Source organism: Hemitrygon akajei, chromosome 16 (assembly GCF_048418815.1).
Source record: "Hemitrygon akajei chromosome 16, sHemAka1.3, whole genome shotgun sequence".
NCBI classification, from domain to species: domain Eukaryota; kingdom Metazoa; phylum Chordata; class Chondrichthyes; order Myliobatiformes; family Dasyatidae; genus Hemitrygon; species Hemitrygon akajei.
In genome coordinates this window covers 42,212,967-42,231,405 of record NC_133139.1, presented here as the reverse complement: position 1 = coordinate 42,231,405, position 18,439 = coordinate 42,212,967, and the positions used below count along the sequence as shown (strand labels likewise).

At 40.9% G+C, this 18,439-nt stretch overlaps 1 long non-coding RNA gene across 1 annotated transcript; it reads right to left on the bottom strand.

Annotated features, from left to right (window-relative positions):
* Positions 1 to 4,954: 4,954 nt before the first annotated feature.
* Positions 4,955 to 12,142, bottom strand: LOC140740372 (uncharacterized). The gene is made up of 3 exons (XR_012101835.1): positions 12,039 to 12,142; positions 7,438 to 7,566; positions 4,955 to 6,584 (listed from the first exon to the last, which is right to left on the bottom strand). It is a non-coding gene; the product is annotated as an uncharacterized lncRNA (long non-coding RNA).
* Between the last annotated feature and the right edge of the window lie 6,297 nt (positions 12,143 to 18,439).

The window sequence follows — 18,439 nt, the reverse complement described above, 5'->3', positions numbered from 1 at the left end:
GAAATTTTCTCACTCATACTTTATTCATTTTAATGTTGATACATCAGATAATCGTCACATTGCAGGTCCAGGTTTGAATTTAACTGTCATGTTTATTTTTAATACTGTTTTCATCCCTGATTGAGACAAAAATTACATTTTATATTTAACTGGCAACCCTGGGATGGAGGAATGCTACAAGCCATTTCAAAAGGCAGGAGGAAAATGGACAACCAACTAAAGGTGCAAATATTTATAAAGGTGACTAAAACCTTGGTGTATTTTAGGGAGGGTCCCGAAGGATAAGGGTGGGTAAATTTGAGAAGGTAATCCCAAAATGCAGAGTATGCATAGCTGTCTCTTGTGGGACAGAGGTAATGATCATGCAAAAAATTCTGAATCAGCGATTAAAGACCATGGCAAGTGAATTTGGGCAGTAATTGGCAGCACTGGGAGAGGCTTCATAGGTAAAGGAAGATCAAAGCCATGGAGACATTTAAATGCAAGGATGATAAGGTGTGACACTGTTAAGGTTAATGAGATGTGGCTTGCTATGTTAGTGCCGGAAGTGTGTTGACACCTGCAGTCCAGTCCCCCCCCGCACAATCTTTGGTTATGTGTTGGTCGTTAATGCAAAATGACACATTTCACTGGATGTTTTCATGCTTTGATGTACATATGGCAAATAAAGCCAATCTTTTTCTTTAGATAGATAGATAGATACTTTATTCATCCTCATGGGGAAATTCAACTTTTTTTCCAATGTCCCATACACTTGTTGTAGCAAAACTAATTACATACAATACTTAACTCAGTAAAAAATATGATATGCATCTAAATCACTATCTCAAAAAGCATTAATAATAGCTTTTAAAAAGTTCTTAAGTCCTGGCGGTTGAATTGTAAAGCCTAATGGCATTGGGGAGTATTTAGTCAGTAAGGGTAAAGTACTGCTTAAATAGCGAAAGTATTTAACCACCATTATCACTGCATTTTAGTGCAGAATCCAAACAGCTTTTAGTTAATTGATGAAGCAATACTAAATGACTTAAATCTTGATGCAACATTGCAAAATGTTGAGTGGGCAGCCTTAGGCATTTTTAATACAAACAAATGATACTCAGCTGATCAGGCAGCATCTTTGGAGGGAGAAACAGTCGCTGTTGGATGGGAACAGCTTCTTCCCCAGGCTGTGCAACTTCTGAACTCACTGCCACCACCTAGGTCCTTACGCGTATGAAAAGTCAGTAGTGTTAAACTCCTTACTTTTCAACTTGAGTTGCAAATGCGCCTTATTATTTATTAATTTATTCATGGCAATGATGTGGTTATTTGTTGAGTCAGTAGTATGCACTGTGTTGTGCACCTTGGAGCTTCTCAGAGTCGAACCCTATGTCCCTGTCATGAGAGGTGGAAATGGGTAAGGTTGGTCAACAGGGTTCTGGGTGAAGCTGTATAGGCCAATCCCCATCAACTCCGTGAGAAGAGCGTCATCATCGAGTGAGCACATAACACAGTGCAGGGGAAGTCATCAGGATCCTGCACGTCTACTTTGGGTAGCAGGAATTTGAGATCCATGTATCAGGCAGGAAAATCCACAATCATAGCAAATGAGATGAAAAGGTACAAACTATCAATTCTTGGACTGAATGAGACAAAATGGACGTCATTTGGAGAGACTCAACTGACAGACAGGATAAGTATCATCTACTCAGGCCATCGGGGTAATGATGCACTGCATATCGAGGATGTGGCTTTAATGATGACACCAGAAGCTCGTAGTTCCAGAATCATCACTGCTAGCTTTAAAATCGCACACAAGAAGATAACAGCTTGAATTATCCAATGTTATGCACCATCAAACACGCTAATGAAGAAGACAAGGACAAGTTCTTCACTGCACTCAGTCGAGTCATCAGCAAAGGGAAGGGAAAATACCTGACCATTGTCATGGGAGTTTTTAATGCCAAAGCAGGCAGGGATAATGCAGAATACGAACAGGTGATGGAGAAACACGGTCTCAGAGAAATCAGTGAAAACAGGGAGTGATTTGCTGAAACTTGTGCTAACTTCAAGCTAGTTATTGGAAGAGGCTTATTCCCACACTAGCTAGAATACAAGGCACCATCGATGTCTCCAAAAAAGGCAACAGAGAACTGAATGACCACACATGGTCATTGAAGATCACTCCATGATGTAAGTGTGAAACGTGATGCAGGTGCAGGATCAGACCACCATCTTCTGATTGCAAAGTAGAAATGAAGCTAAAAAGAAGCTACACACACCAGCCAGTTGGCAACTGATACAATGTGAGCTCCCTGAAAGACAAAGAAACAGCTGAGATTTTCCAGCAGGTTCCAGGCATTTGAGAACTTTGATATCGAAGACAAATATACTGTTGTCAAAGAGGCAATGAATAAAAATTGTGAGGAAGTGGTGTGGAAAAGGACATTTGAGCATAAAAAGTAGATTACACCAGGAAGGCTGGAAACAATCAACAACACTGAAAGATATATGCAATAGAAGCAGAACCAGGAACAAGAAAGCAGAGGTGCAGAATGAATACAACTGAGTGCACAAGGAAGTAAGGAGAAACATCAAGAGGGACAAGAGAGAGAACTGCTCCAGTGTTGGGCACAGTACTTCAATGAGCTTCTGAATAGACTGCCTCCTCCAGAATCTCCTTTCATTCCAGAAGCACCATCAGGTTTGGATGTCAACTGTGCCAAGCTGTCAAAGAGGGCAATCATACAGGCAATCAGGAGGCTAATGTCAGGAAAAGTAGCTGGCCCAGACAGCATACCACCAGAGATGTTGAAGGCAGACCCTTTCGGCAGATAGACTATGAACTTTGTCCTGTAACATCTGGGACAAAGAAAAGATGCCACAAAAGTGGAAGGAAAGTCACATTATCCAGCTTCTAAAGAAAGGTGACCTATGAGACCATATATAAAGTAGGGGTATGTCCCGAAGAAGGGTCTTGACCTGAAACGTTGACTGCTTCTTTCAACGGATGCTGCCCGACCTGCTGAGTTCATCCAGCTTTTTTGTACGTCTTGATTTGACCACAGCATCTGCAGTGTACTTTGTGTTTAGGGGTATATCCTTAATGTCTGTGGTCAGAAAGGTGCTAAACAGAATTATTCTGCAACACCTTCAACAAGCTGTTGACACAACACCGGGACCAGCAAGCAGGCTTTAGGAAAGATCACTCCTGTACAGATCAGATAGCTACCTTAAGGATAATCACAGGACAGTCAATCAGATGGAATACTTCTCTGTACGTCAATTTCTTTGACTACAAGAAAGCCATCGATAGCCTAGACAGAAACACATTATGGAAACATAAAATATTAATGAATACCGCAGTAATTTATCAATATCGTCAGGAACTCCTACAACAATATGTCATGCAAAGTCATACATTCTGGAAAACTGACAAAAAGCTTCAGTGTCAACACTGGGGTGAAACAGGGGTGTTTGATGGCTCTCTTCCTATTCCTGTTGGCAATAGACTGGATTATGAAACAGACAAGTGAAAAACAAAATGGAATCCAATGGACTATGTGGCGGCAACTTAGTGATCTAGAATTTGCGGATGGCGTCACCCTACTCTCTAGCTCTGACCAACAGATGCAAGAGAAATCAACATGCTAACTCCACCATGCTGTGTCTAAGACCAAATAGATAAAATGAAAGTGCTGAAGATAAACTGTACCAACAATAGATTCATGGTGATGAGAGATACCACCAGAGAAATGTCTATCTTGCAAGCATTGTGAGTATATGTGGAGGATGTCAAAGCTGGGACCAACAAGGCCAGAGAAGTTTTCAATATGTTGAAGAAAGTGTGGATGTCCAGAGTCATATCAAGGAAAATTGAAATCAGAATCTTCAACTCAAACATTAAAACAGTGCTCCTGTATGGCTCTGAAATCTGGAGAAGGCACGACAAAAACTGCAGACTTTCATCCAGCAGTGCCTGAGAAGGATCCTAAACATCAGATGGTCTAACAAAGTAACCAACCAGACACTGTGGGAAACACCAACCAGGAATCCATGGAGATACAAATACACAAACGCAAGTGGAGGTAGGTTAGCCACATCTTGAGGAAGCCAACCAACAACATCACCAGGCAGGCATTAAAATGGAATCCCCAAGGAAAGGGGGAAAAAGGGATGTCCAAAGAGCTCATGGCGGAGAGACTTGAGGCTGAAGTTAGATAATCAGGACACTTCTGGTCCACCCTCGAGAAACTGGCTCAGAACAGAGGGCGACGGAGATGGGACGTCATCGATGGCCTATGCTCCACTGGGAGCTAAGGGCCCAAGACAAGAAGACATATATATGGCTGAAATAACAATGAACTTGAACATTTCAAATTGAATCCTTTCATTTGAACTGAAAAAATGTCTTTGAGCGAAACATTACCTCTACTTCGCTTTTCACCAATGCTACCTGACCTGCTGAGTGTTTCCATAGTTTTCAGATTGCCAGTGCTTGCAGTTTTTGATTTCCATTAGCTATTGGATTGCTTTGCTTTATTGCCTGGGCTGGACAGACACGTACAGATACCGTCATATTCATATTGGAAAATATCCTTCCAAATCAGAGTCAGGATCAGGATCATAAACTCCAGTGATGCTGAAAACCCTGAGCAGCACTTGCAGAATGCTGGAGAAACTCAGCAACACACGTTACATCTACACAGGGTTATAAACTGTCGATGTTACAGGCTGAGATCTTTCATCAGGACTAGAAAAGAAGGGGCAGATGCCAGAATGAAACAGACAGACAGACAGACATACTTTATTGATCCTGAGGGAAATTGGGTTTCGTTACAGCCGCACCAACCAAGAATAGTGAAGAAATATAGCAATATAAAACCATAAATAATTAAATAATCATAATAAGTTAATCATGCCAAGTGGGAATAAGTCCAGGACCAGCCTATTGGCTCAGGATGTCTGACACTCCGAGGGAGGAGTTGTAAAGTTTGATGGCCACAGGCAGGAATGACTTCCTATGATGCTCAGTGTTGCATCTTGGTGGAATGAGTCTCTGGCTGAATGTACACCTGTGCCTAACCAGTACAGAAGGTGGGGGTGTTCAGGGTAAGGCGTACAAACTGGCACTTGATGGCCGAGACCAGGGTCTGGCTCCTGCCCTTTTCCCTTCCAGTCTTGATGAAGGGCCTCAGTCTGATACATCGACTGTTTATGACTCCATAGATGCTGCTTGACTTGCTGAGTTCCTCCAGTATTTTGTGTATGTTACTCAGAATTATTATTCTCACTGACATATAATGTGAAAGCGTTTTGTGGCAGCAGTATAGTGTAAGGCATACAATTAACACAAGAACATAAGAAATAGGAGCAGGAGTGGACCATCTGGCCCGTCGAACATGCTCCACCATTCAATAAGATCATGGCTGATCTGGTCATGCACTCATCTCCACCTGCCTGCCTTTTCCCCATAATCCTTAATCCCCCAACTATGCAATAAATAAATAAATAAATAAATAAAAAGCACAACAAGAAGGAATAATGAAGTAGTCATGAACCTTTCAGGAATCTGCTGGTAGAGGGGAAGAAGCTATTTCTAAATGATGGAGTGTGAGTTTTCAGGCTGCCTCACCTCCTTGCTAATGCAATAACAAGAAGAGGACATACCTCAATGATGAGGCATGTCAATGCTTTGTCATGAATGCTGCCTGCTTTGAGCAACTGCCTCTTGAAGATGTCCTCAATGATAGGGAGGGTTATTATGGTGATGGAGCTGGCTGGGTCTACAACATTCTTCAGTCTGTTGTGCATTCGAGCTTTCATACCAGGCAGAGATACAACCAGTCAAAATGCTCTCCATAGTACCTGTAGCAGTGATTCTCAACCTCTTTTATGCCATGGAACCCCACCATTAACTGAGGGGTCCATGGACCCCAGGTTGGGAATCCCTGACCTTGAGAAATTTCCAAGAAACTTTGGTGACATGCCAAATCTTCTCAAACTCCGAACAAAGTACCGTTACTGGTTTGCCTTCTTTGTAATGGTGCAAATGTGTTGAGTCCTAGATAACTGAGATGTTGATGCCTGCAAACTTGAAGCTCCTCACCCTTTCTATTGCTGGCCTCTTAATAAAGACTGGTGTGTGTTCTCCTGACTTCTCCTTTCTGAAGTCCATAAGCAGTTCCTTGGTCTTGCTGATGATGAGTGTGAGTTTGTTGCTGTAATCTGTCTCATTCCTGCTCCTTGTCATCTGAGATTCTATTAGCAAATTTATTGATGGCATTTGAGCTGTGATTATAGAGAGAGAAGGACAGTGAGCTGAGCACACATCCTTGAGGGGTGCCTATGTTCATTTTCAGCGAGGAGGATGTGTCATTGCCCATCTGCTCCGACTCTGGTCTCCTGATAAGCAACTCAAAGATCCAGTTGTAGAGGGTGGCAAAGTGGTCCAGGTTTTGAAGCTTTTGATTAATATTGAGAGAATGATGATGTTGAATCCTGAACTGTAGTCGATAAACAGCAGTTTGAGCAATGTTTTGCTGTTGTCTAGGTGCTCCAAAGCAGAGTGGAGAGACAGTTAGACTGTATCTGCTGTAGACCTGTTGTGGTGATAGAAGAATTGCAATAAATACAGGAATTGGTTTACTGAACCTGTGTGTACATGTACTTGTGCATATGACAATAAACTTGCCTTTGACTTTAATATGCTATTATTGTCTCACTGACATTCTATCTCCATCCATCTAATGCCAGCTATGCCTCCAGAACAACTCACTCCCTAAAAGCTTCAACTACCTTATTCATCTTACACATAAAAAAATCCTTTTCTAAAATGATCTGTGGAACCTAGGCTTTGATTGGCTCTACAACTTCTTCTCACTGGTTGGTAATCATTCCCTAACTCTTACCCCTATTTCTCATCCAACCCTAACAGGTACTGCCCTAAACTTTTTTGATGAAGAGTCTTAAGACTTCTGATATATTAATCGATATATTAATGTTTAAAGGTACAGTACCTAAAGTGACAATTGTCTTTCTTTTCATTTTTGTTTCTCCTTTGTAAATAATTTTTACAGATGTATAAAGAAATGTATCAAGCATCTAGACTGGGTTATATGTTAAATTTTGGCAGATGTGTCGAATAGATTTGAAGTACGAGAGTCCCAAAGTAAGTCCCAAAGCAAATGACTGGGCAATGAAGCAATTTTTCTGTATTCTATTTAAAGAAACTAAGAGGGCCTCCTTTGGAATACATTGCTAAGGGTTGTTACATGGAGTAAAACATTTATTTAAAAAAATAACTGCATGAAGCAGAAGTTTTCATTTAATGATTTCTGGACCAGGGTTAAGTTACAGTAATGCTTTTTCTCCCCCTTTCTTATTGCTCTGGGCTTATAGGAGTTTTCTTTGCTAATAATTTGTCACTGACAGATACAAGTGTAGTTGCAGTACCTGGGCTGGAAGATACGTCTTGTCAGAAGAATTACAAATTCGTGAGCCATCCGCTTGTGATGATCTGTCTCAGTGACTTGGTGGCAGATCCAGAAGGCTTCCTTGCACTGCTGCCCTGCATATGACATTCTGCAAGGGTGATGTGTAAGGCAAAGCAGAATATAAATAAGTTCCTTGATTGCTGTGCCCGGCTGTCCCTTGTCATTTACCTATTTTAACATTCTCCAGTCTACAAGCATAGCCATGTTTCCATAAATTAAGGTTAGCATGGTGCTGCAGCTGGTAGATTTGCTACCCCACAGCTCCAGTAACCCAGGTTTGATCCTGACCTCCACTACCATGTGTGGAGCTTGCATTTGACCTTGTGGGTTTCCTCTCATGCCTCTAAGATCTGTGGGTTGGTACAATAATTGTCTGATATTAAACACTCCTAATGTGAGTTGTAGAATCTAGGGGTCGGGGAGTTAATGGGAATGGGGGCAACCAGCATGGGTTAGGCTAGGATGAGGGTAAAAATGGGTTGGTACAGACTCGATGGACTGTAGAGAATTCTATATTTCTCTATGATACCATGTTTACCTTTAAAACTCATTTGAAAGGCCCAAAGCAATTTGCAGAAAGGCAGAAAATAACACAACAGATTCTGGAATAAAATCTTAAATTCTTTTGTAGGAGAAAGAGATCGGGGAAATAACAACAATATCAATAGTTTTGACATTGTGAGAAAGGACAAAAAGGGTAGAGATGAAGAATTGTTGAATGGTATAAGTGATGATGATGCCAGCTGAAAGAGGGGTCCCTGGAGGTAAATAAAAGATTAATATAATCTCAAATAGCAGAACAGGAAAAAGAAAACAGAAGCAATCTGTTCATGAAAGATGCATGACTGGAGTGGCTAATGATCTGAAATTCAATAGGAATTCCTGAAGACTTGAAAATGCAACGTTGGAATACTTTGAGTTTTGTTGATACAAAATTTGAGGCCTCAGAGAGAAAGGTTTCAGTGCCTTGGCGGTCACTCCATTAGGTGTCAGTACCTCCAGTTGAACTTTGTCTTTTTGTGTGTTTCTCCCTAGCCATCATTTTGTGGTTTTGTATCACCATGTGCTCTTGTTTGTTTTCATGCCCCATGTGCTTCTGTCCTCACTCCTGTTCTACTCCGGCCCCTGTATTACTGAGTACTCTGCCTCTCATCTGCTTCTCATTATTACCTGTTTTGCTGCCACCCGTGTCTCATTGTGCTCCACCTATCATCTGCCTGTTTATTGCTCAGCGTATTTCAGTCCTGTGTTTTCACCTGTTTGTTGCCAGATTGTGCGAGTGAATTTTCCTGAGCCTTTCCAGCATTTATATCTGTACTCTGTCTGAATATTGACTCTGCCTGTTTCCAATTCTGGTTTTTGGATTTCTCTGGATGTTTTGATCTCTGCCTGAACTTTGATGCCGATTTTGTTTGCACCTCAGGATTTGTTACTCAATTAATATCGCTGTGTGCACAGTACTGGGTCTGCTATTGGATCCCTGCTCCAGCGTCCTGACATGAGGCCCTGGTATAGTAGCAAAGTGAATGCCCCTCTTATTCTTCAATTCCAAGTTCTCGTGTGATGGTCTCACTAATCAGGAGTGTGACCCTGCCCCCTTTCTCTTTTGTACCCCCTTGATAACATCTGAAGCTCCAATACCCCAGAACATTAAGTTGATATTCACTGTCCTTCCCTCAGCTATGTCTCCCTGATTGCAATAATTCCTTAAATACTACACATGGATTAAAGTGGATTAAGAAGACTACTTCTCTGAGCATGCTCCACCCTGCAAATAGACCTCAAAGCCCTGAGTATGATCTCAATTGGAGACTGCTGATCTTAATCTGATGTTTGTTTTGGGTATAGTTAATAGGTCTTCTGGCTGTTTAGAAAGTGGAATATCTCCTTTTCTGTGAGTTCCACGTAAGTAGCATCCTGTTGAACAAAGGATGCAAAGAGGTTTTGTTGGGAGTGGTATTTCACAGTATCTTCCCCACAGGTTACACCTTTCACAAGTACATTACATGATACCTGGACCTGGGGCAAGGCAATCAATAGCATTCAGCAGCTGGACTGGTCCTGCTGCACTCAGCAGATTTACCTCAGCAGTCTGTGTTTACTCCTGACTTCCCATACTGCCTCAGGTGATCCCCATCGGAGGTCGATAGGTTCTTAGTTAGTAAGGGCATCAAAGGTTATGGGGAGAAGGCAGGAGAATGGGGTTGAGAAGAATAATAAATCAGCCATGATGGAATGGTGAAGAATACTCAATGGGCTGAGTGGCCTTTATGGCCTTATGGTTTTATCCTAGAGATGTGGGTCAGGCGGTTAATTTGCCACTGAATGGGGCAGTTCATGGGAATGTGGGGAGAATAACATGAAAGAAGTATAGGACTGACATACATGGGTTCATGACATACCGGTGGATTTCAATGTCACATAACACTATGACTCTGTGAGGCTTTTGACACCAATGGATGTCTGTGGCGGTAGGAATCACTGGACACCTGTCAAGAGTGCACAGGATTCTTTTATCTAAACTTCCCCATGTCCACTTTGATAAGGTAGTGAAAATTCACATTGGCCAATGGGTTCCTGGGCAAAAGCAAAGCTGAAACACCAGCTTTAAGATAGAAAGAAGGAAGTAGTTTGCTCAACTGTGTGTTACAGAGATAAAGTAGATGAGAAAGAATCTCGGCTGGCTGATGCTTGGAACTAGCGTCACAATGTTGCAGTGCGGGGAGGTGGTGAGGTTTGGACAAATTAACCTCATTTGATTTTGGTGAAAGTGTATTTTCCATGGCTTTTCCTGACAGACTAATTAAAACAACTGAACGTTCACTTCACAGATACACTTCATCAATGTTAATTTTCAAAGCAGGAAATGTTATTAAAGTTCCCAGTCGCCCGTAATGTAAATTAATTAAAGCAGCTTTTGGGCAATAACAAACTGTCTTCACAGGATTATGAATTTTGTCAGTTCTAGATAATTAAAGTGGAAATGCCAACACATAAGTCTTAATTAGTTGCTCATTTGATAAGACAGCAACAAGGTAAAGCATCTTTAAAAAATCGGCCTTTCTTTTGTTGTTCTGATTAATAGACTTCATAACAAAAAGCCAATTAGTTATTGTAAATTTTAAAGCTGCAGAAACATTTTATCTTGCAGTGATGCTTACATCATGACTTTTAACAAATTCAATCGACGTAAACTTGCTGAAGGTGTTGAGAGAAGAGGAACAGGCCATCTAGCCTCTCGAGTGCCTATCAGTAACTAATGAATTATGGCAGAACAGATTAAATAAAATCTATTTCCAGTTTTGTTATGGTTTCTGAACACAAACTTATTCCATGTAGGACTAGGTGGCATGCGTAAAAAAAAGTTGGATTAAGGTCTAATAGTTATTCTTTTGTAGCTTAACTTCTTTACGCTTACTTATATGTTTGTATGAACACCTGTTTGTCTAAGTGTTTAATAGATTTTCAGTAATATGTGGTATAGCTGGTTCTGTACTTTTGTAGTCTTTTGTCCGTAATCCTTTGGTGTCATAGCAGCATCAATCAAGACTGTCCTCGTTGTCTTTCAGGCTGTTTTTATCAGAGAAGATTCCAGTTTGAACCAGTTTTCAGTATAAAGGAAGACCAAAAGGCTGGTTCTTTGCTTGTGAGCTGGTTACAGTTAGAGTTAGTTCCCTGCTGTTGTGTTACTTGCTCACAGTACTTTATTGTTATTTGTTATGAATATCTAACAAAATGTTTATAACCACAAGATTTCCATCCCATTCTTGACTTCTAAAGAGCCTTCTGGACAATATCTTCTCCAGATCCAACACATAGGAGCAAGTGCAGGCTAATTTGCTCCTCAAAGCCTGCTTCACCATTTAATAAGGTCATGACTGATCATCTAAAGTAAAAATGTCAGAAGCTGGAAATACTCTGCAGGTCAGGCGGCACCTGTAGATGTAGAGGACAGAAGGACAGCACCCATAGAAGAAGACCCTTTGCCAGAACTGAGAAAGTGTGAAAGTGAGTTTGTTTTAACTGCAGGAGGGGCTTGATGAGGGATGGATGCAGCAACGGGAGTTTCTGATGGGGTGATGCCAGCATTGCATTGTGACAAGCTGCTGATGAAGCCAGCATTTCTTCCAAAATTTTGTGTGTGTTGCTTGGATTTCCAGCATCTGCAGATTTTCTCTTGTAAGAGATTAATGATGGCTTTTAGAGAGAGAGAGACAAAGCAGACAAAGAGGCATAAGAAGTAGTAAAATCCTATAGGAAATGCCCAGGGAGTGTCACTGGAAAGAAAAGTCAGTTGATTCTATAGAACCTTCAGTAAGATTCACAAATGATGATACAGAGTGCGAGTTAGCACCTCCCCCCATCCCCCAGCTTGGATCCTGATTCTCTGATCCAGTGTTCAAACTCCGGCCCAAGGCCAAAGTCCAAATTTGATCTGAAAGTGAGACCCAGGCTCTGATTTAACTCTCAACCTAAACTGTAGCTTTAACCCAGCTAACCCCTGTTCCTCAACAGAGACCCTGCTGACCAAGCCTCTGACTCAGACTTAACTGAACTTACCAGTAAATGAGAGTAAATATGTAAATTCTCTCCCCACGTCTTTAGGTTTAAAGTGCTGCTGAACTTCAGTGTTCCTAAGAAACAGCTGCTGAAGGCAATATTCCCAAAACCAAAATGGCCGTTGCTGTGTCATCCCGTCTTTTCATACGTCATCCAAATGCCAATCTGTTTCAGTGATGTTGATTGGGAGATAAATATCGGCCTGTCCATCTGGCATTAGTCCCAGGTGCATTTTATTTGTAATGGATCTCCAGGATTATTTTTACATTTTGGCTGAGGGAACAGATGAGACTTTGTGGTTTAAACTCTTATCTGAAAGACAGCACCTCCAATAGTGTAAGCTTCATTTTTTAATATACTGAACTGTCATCCTTTATCTTATACTCATGTCACTTGAGTGGGATTGAAATCCAGACTTAAAGGTAAGTATGGAATAACAGACAAAGTGTGAGAGTGATATTATTCAGCTATGACCCATATTCATGGCCATCTTTGTCTGCTCGAGTAATATCAAATTAAACTGGTGTTACAACTGATGTGTGTACAGGCAGTGAGGAGTTATTGTTTGAAATTATTATTGGCTATGTTATTGCATAGATGACTAATGCCTTCATATGAAACTGATTGCTTTGCTTTTAGCGTACTGAGAAGTGTGATAGGATATTTATGGTCAGTAATTATGTACACAGAGTAGATATAGGATAGAGATCTGCAGACAGTAAAAGGCAAAGGTTTCAAGTTGTTTATAAACTTAAGGATAATTAGGTGGAAAGTTGGCTTGGACTGGACAGTGTCAATAATCAGTGTAGTGAAGTTTCACAATCTCTCAGTCTCCCCACAGGAAACATCAGATTCTCTATCAGCTGTTCAGAGGTTATTGAACTGTTTGCTGGGTCACACTTCTGTCTGTTGGCACAGAGTCAATTCTGCCAAGAGTGACTCTAGAGTATCATGTCTCTTCAGTAACTGAATCAGAGATTGAAGCATGTTGGATGCTAAAACAAAATGTCTACAGGGGCTATAAAGAAGTGGTAAAAGTGGACAGACATTCTTTAAAACATGAGAGAAAATGATGTAATGCAAATACTAATGGTGTTTTCCATTTGGATTGGGATTAGATGGGTGCCATTATAGAAAAAGTCTGCATTTTAGTCACGATCATCATATGCATTCTGTCAGGATAATTAAATTAGAGAAATTAAACTCTGGATTTGCCTTCTGCTTCTTGTGAGACCTAAAAGACCTTGATACTGGTCCATGCTGCTGCACAGCAACATCACTCAGGGGTAATCTTGACCAAACAGACAAGTGCTTTGTGAGATATCAATATTCCTCCAAAAGAGAAGAGGATGTTGACTTGATTCTTAATGATGCAAAATATCCTTCATTCTCTGTTCTTATTTATGTTTGTTTTATCTATTTTTTGAAGATGGCAGGCACACTGTGGAGAAGAGGAAGAGAGAAAACATGTGTATGGGATGTTGGGATTTCTCGTGGGAACAGTACAATTGTTCTGAGCGTAGCCAATGATTGGTCAACCGCAGAACTAAGTGGTCTAATTTTTCAGGCAATGATTGAAAGGATCAATGTATGAAATTCTAATCATTATTACACTTATTGTGTTTTGTGGAAACTTGCTGGGAGCTAATTGGAGTACGAGCAGAGACCTCTTCTTACTACAAACACAGGAGATTCTGCAAATGTTGGAAATCCAGAGCAGCACACTAAAATGCTGGAGAAACTCAGCAGGTCAGGAGGGATCATGGTGAGGAACAAACAGATGACACTTCAAGCTGAGACCTCTTATCAGGACATAACCCTTGAATAGGAGCCCACCAAGGAGCATTAGGCCATTGACTACTGCACCATCACTAACCTCATCGCCTCTGGAGATCTCCCATCCACTGCCTCAAGCCTCAAAGTTCTCATACCCCGCAGTATTCATTTCTACCCTCTACCCAGCCAGCTTTTACTCCTTCCCCTCCCCCACCTTCTTATTCTGACTTTCCAGTCTTGGCCCAAAACATTGACTTCTTATTCTGCTCCTTAGCTACGGAATGCTTTGCTGAGTTCCTCCAGCAAGCTTGTATGTGTTGCTTAGGATTTTGAGTATCTGCAGAATCTCTTGTGTTTGGGATCTTGAAGGATTCTTCTTGTTCAAGATACAGGAGGTGTCCTGGAGTTCCCATATGGCAGAGAAATGGAAACAAATGTTCAGCCTGATTAGAGGATTTGCACTGGGTAACATTCTAAAAACATCAGTCAAGAAAAAACACCCTCAGCTGTGACCTTTCTTTGCTTAAACATGACAATTATAATTTCTACTGCAATTGGGGTTAGCAGTGCCATAGCCAACAGATCAGAGTAATCCCAGACTCCACAATGATGGGATCCAGCATGTGAGTATTGAAGATAAGACTGTAGGGTTCATAACATGTTCAATTATAATTGACCTTGACTCCCTCCTAAGATATCTGACCATCACAGCACGTAGGCCAGACTTCACCAAAATCAATTCATTCTATGTGATGTTGAGAAATGAGTGAGCACATTGTCTGTGCTGTGATTGTTATATTATATGGTTATATGGAGCAGACTGATTGTGGTCTGTTGTCAGGAAGTCAAGGATCCAGTTGCGGAAGGAGTCATTAACTCCCAGAGTCTGGATTTTAGTGATGAATCTGCTTGGAGTAATTGTACTGAAGGTAGAACTGCAGTCAATAAAAAAGCTGTATCTATAACCAGCCTCTGTCTATACTTGCTGTCTCAGTAAAGTATCCAGTACAAAGACCCCAGCAAACCCAGACCTTCTCTCCTCTCCTCTCTCCCATCGAGCAGAAGATACCAAAGCCTGAAAGCATATACCACCAGGCTCAAGAACAGCTTCTATCCCACTGTTGTCAGACTTGAACGGGTTTCTTGTGTGATAAGAAAAACTAGTAACCTCACCGTCTACCTTGTTATGAACTTGTAAAGATGAACTCAGGCTAACAAACCCAGGCACGGAGTAACTGCAGACTTGAGTGTAAAACACAGACGAGAGTTTATTCGCAGATACCCAGGTTGCTCGGAATGAACATTGCTATGCAAAGGTTGGTTCAAGATTGAGCAACAAGTGTTCAGCGCACATAACTTAAATAGTACAAGGTTGCACGAGAAAACTGCAATTAACAATAAACACAAAAAAATTCAGGGAGCAATTAACAGATAACACAAGCTATAATTAGGTAAATTAACGATATTCAGGTGAAGCAGAGCTCTGAGGTCTGGGGTCCTAAGGGACCGCCAGCTGATCCAAAGGGTTCACGACAGCACTTGCTGCATTGTAGTTCTTTGGTAGCTTTTACTAGTTTGAGCAGTTTGCAAGATAAACTTCTGCAGTATCTTGGTACCTGTGACAATAATAAACAGTATCAATAGCAATTCCAATTCTAGTACCATTTCAGCAAAGGACATGGGTCCAGACTACAGCCTGGCTGTAGCACAAAAAATAATGACAGGATTAGCCACACCCCTATCCAAGATCTTCCAGTAGTGTTTCAACTCAGATATGTGAAGAACAGAACAGAAGGATAAATCCAATGTAGTCAAGCAATATGTTCAACAGCAAGGAGATGAAGGGGTCATTGACAGTTTTATCAAATGACAATCACAATAACCTCTTCACTGATTCCCAGTGTGATTTCACCAGGACCAGATGCTTCCAGATCCAAACATGCACCGAAGCACTGAGATACAGAAATTACATGAAAGTGTAGGCCTTGATAACAAGGCAACATTTGTCTCAGTGGGCAGCCATAAGCATTGGTAAAACAGACGTTAATGGATATCAAGGAAAAATTACCCTAAGATAAGTGGAAAATCTCACATACAGGAAGATGTTTGCAGGATTGGATGCCAGTTATCCCTGTGCCAGGTCATCTTCATTGGAGTTCCTTAGGAAAGTCTCCCAGGCCCGACCAATGTCATTCATATGCTTTCTTCATTGAGTCAGAATCAGATAATGTTTACTTGATGATAGCACAATGATCAATTCATTTGCATCTCCTCTGAAAATGAAGCAGCTTATGCAAGCATGGAGCAAGAATGAGGCAATGTTTAGGTATGTGCTAATAAGTGGTAAGTAAAATCTGTGCCAAATGTGGTAGGCCATGGTCAACTCCAGTCAGGAGATTCAAGAACCTTTCCTTGATGTTCAATGGCATTACCATCACCAGGTTCCATACCATCAACATTTTGGGTGTCACCATTGATTAAAAAAAAAAGCTCCACATGCGTCATAGCTAATGATTCACCACCAAAACTTTTCCATCAACTTTCAAGTAGATGTCAGGAATACAATGAAATAATATCCATTTTGTTGTATGAAGGATTCAAGGAACACAGACAAACTAAGGGAGAATTTCTTTACTAACTTCAAAGTATCATTGATTGTAAGCTAATAGTTTCTTTTAACATTAGCATTATGAATGGAAATTGTTCCTCCAAATAAGGAATTTGAAGATACACAAGGTCAATGTCTGTAATTACGGGTCAATGTCTGTAATTGCAAGTCAATTCTGTATAAAAATAACATTTTTCTGTCAGACATCAGAACAGTGTGGTGAGAGGGGCCAGGCTGTTCTCCTCCTGCACAAGCAACCAAAGTGTGATAGAGGGATGAATGTGAGTTTTCAGAGTCCAGTCAATTGGCAGCGACACTACTGCAATAACATCTCCCAATTCATTGACCTTTACCACCAAGGCAGACAAGGGCCGAAGGTTCTCTACATGGAAGTATATTCTTAAGTTTTAACAACATGCCCACCAGCGATGTGAGAGCACTTTCACCAAAAATGCTCCTCATAGGGATTTAGATGGAATTGGAAGTTAATGTTGGCATTACCTGAGATGCTGACATCCTGGAAACTGATTAAGAGATAAAGTTCCCAAGAGCGTAGGTTAACTGGCCACTGTAAATTGCCTCTAGTGTGTGGGTGAGTGGTAGAATCTGGGGCAGGTTGATTGAAATGTTGGAAAAACCAAATGGGAGAATAAATGGGAGAATAAGCTTTTTACACTAATCTAGGATTAGTATAAAGAGTTTCTTGATAGTCACTGTGGACTCATGGGCTAAAAGGCCTATTTCTATATTGTATGACTTCGAGACTATAATTTCAAATTCACCCTTGGCAATGTTAGGAAGCACACAGGTTTTCCATTTCCCTCATTTTACTAACCTGTATATTCCTTTACATAAATTCTATCAACCATTTTCTTGCCTACTTGCATATCTTGCTCAGACTGCTTTCTAATTTCTGCGTGGTCTTCTCTACACATACTGCTCCTACTAATTTGCTATTTTAAGATATTCATGAAATTTAATCCAGGCAAAATTTTACAGAAATTTTGCAGAGTATAGAAACAAATCGCTTCCATTTACAGTGTCTTTTCCACAAGCTTCGGATGTACAAAAGTAAGTAATAACTAATTAAGAACTTTTAGCTCGCTGTTATCACTTAGGAAATGTGACAACCTATTAGTGTTCAGTAAGCGCTTGAAACAGTAATAAGTGCCAGATAACCTCTCTTAATGAAATTGGTTGAAGGCTAAAAATTGGCCAGGGCTCAGGGGAGAACGTGCTCTTTAAACCAGCACCACAGGAGCTCTTCGTTCATTTGAGAAGGCAGAAGGGTTCCCAATTTACATCCTCTCTTGAGCAACAGCCATTATCAACCAGATTAACATTAACACACATTTCACCACTCTAAGGTGGAATCAAATTTAACTGCAATTATATCAGTTTTTGTAGTAATGGAAATCACTTCAGTCTAGTGATTATTCAGCCAGAAAATACAGAGAAAACAAATTATTGCTCCCATGCCTCCAGATACTTTCAGTGAGACTTTAACACAAACATCTGACCACGAGGCAGATGGATGACCAACTGTCCCACAACAAGCACATGTGACAATGCTAACAACATATTGCTTTACACATAGGAAAACATCTCCAGACCATTCCCATTAAACAAAATTTGATAAAGTGACATAAAGTAATAGGATCGCCATCTTTCTAGGCTTGCTAATGGTCTGCAAAAAAGCTTGCATTTGACTTACGTGGTTCTCCCAGGAGGAACCTCCAAGATACCATCCTACCTCACACAGCTCCAGCAACCTGGGTTTGATCCTCACCTTGAGTGCTGACTGTCCATGGAATTTGTACGATTTTTCCCTGACTGCCAAGTCCTTTGACCTCCACCCACTTTCTAAGGACATGCTGGCTGTTGGGATAATCGGTGACTGTAAATTATGAGGGGTGATTGATAAGTTTGTGGCCTAAGGTAGAAGGAGTCAATTTTAGAAAACCTAGCACATTTATTTTTCAACATGGTCCCCTCCTACATTTACACACTTAGTCCA